The sequence below is a fragment of the Austrofundulus limnaeus genome, unplaced genomic scaffold (assembly GCF_001266775.1).
Source record: "Austrofundulus limnaeus strain Quisiro unplaced genomic scaffold, Austrofundulus_limnaeus-1.0 Scaffold544, whole genome shotgun sequence".
NCBI lineage: Eukaryota > Metazoa > Chordata > Actinopteri > Cyprinodontiformes > Rivulidae > Austrofundulus > Austrofundulus limnaeus.
Window position 1 is genome coordinate 11,508 of NW_013952946.1, and position 1,186 is coordinate 12,693.

Genomic DNA, 1,186 nt, shown 5'->3' on the forward strand with positions numbered 1-1,186 from the left:
GACTGATACTGTGTATATTTGCTCCAAAGTGTTACATCATATTATTTCAGCCAGAAAAGAACTCCAAGAAATATTTAATGAACAAAAAATAACTATGGCATGTCAAAGATTTAATATAGTAAAATAACTTGAATATTTTCCCATTTCTTGTTGATACATTTTAAATATTTAGTTTTTGTTTAAAGGGGCAGTATTGTGTATTTTCCAGGCAAATCGTTAAATACCAAAATTAAGTAACTATGTTTTCTTCAGTTGTTTTGCAAATGTTTTTGTCTAAATTAATGTAACTTTACATTATAGCCTATGAATACCAACCTCCTGTCATTTCAGACACTCTCACTTTAGCACATTTTCAAAGAATGTTTTGAGGGAGGGGTGCTCTGTGGGGTAGAAACTAGGATTTAGACTGAGCTCTGACAGGTGATTTGTACAAATAGGCGGTGCTTTGTACTAGAGAGAGTTTAGGCAGCTCCACATGGCATCCACAGTAGATTCAAGGATKTCTCAAACATGCATGAATGAGTCAAAGCAAGACTCTGGGAATGTTTTTGATGGGAGAATGAAGTTACAACATGATATAAAGCTGAACAAGTTGATTTTGCAGAATACCTTCTTTAATGAAAAAAATTTTTAGGAGTAAGAAGTTAACAACACCATAGTAATAGTCTTTTTTTGTCCTATCTTTTTGTTGCTGTATTATTTGATGCTTTTGTGTGATGATGCAATAAATAAATCTTAAGTGAAAATAAATTAGAAATGACTGGCTCCAAGTTCCTTTTTTATTGCAGTACTTAGAGRATAATGCTCCTGATAAAAAGGGAAACAGAAATTGTATTAATTTCACCTTACAAGTAAAGACAATAGATGTAGACTCAATGTAATGCCCAAAAATACCTTTAAATTTACAATAAATTTAATCAAAATGTTTTAATCAAACAAAAAGTCAGTAGTTATCTACGTTTAAATACTTTCCGATCAAAGTGAGTAAATGTACTGTATGAATCCCACTGTAAAGTTTATTAATTGTCAAATAGTGATAGTATGTGGTCCATTCTTAAATATGACAGAAAACAAAGTAAAAGGTGGACATATTGAATTAATAAATACTGGAAGGAATACTAACCACCCAGTAAGGGTGTTGTGTTGTAAACAACTGATCAGCTGATGTATAACAGAGGAGGTACAT

General features: G+C 31.5%; 1 protein-coding gene across 1 annotated transcript in view; it reads left to right on the plus strand.

Moving 5' to 3' along the window:
• LOC106530675 (extracellular calcium-sensing receptor) overlaps nt 1–1,186 on the plus strand; it is a gene marked incomplete at its 3' end in the record, with an annotated part of 8,412 nt that overhangs the window by 3,754 nt on the left and 3,472 nt on the right. The gene's annotated exons all lie outside the window — the stretch shown is intronic.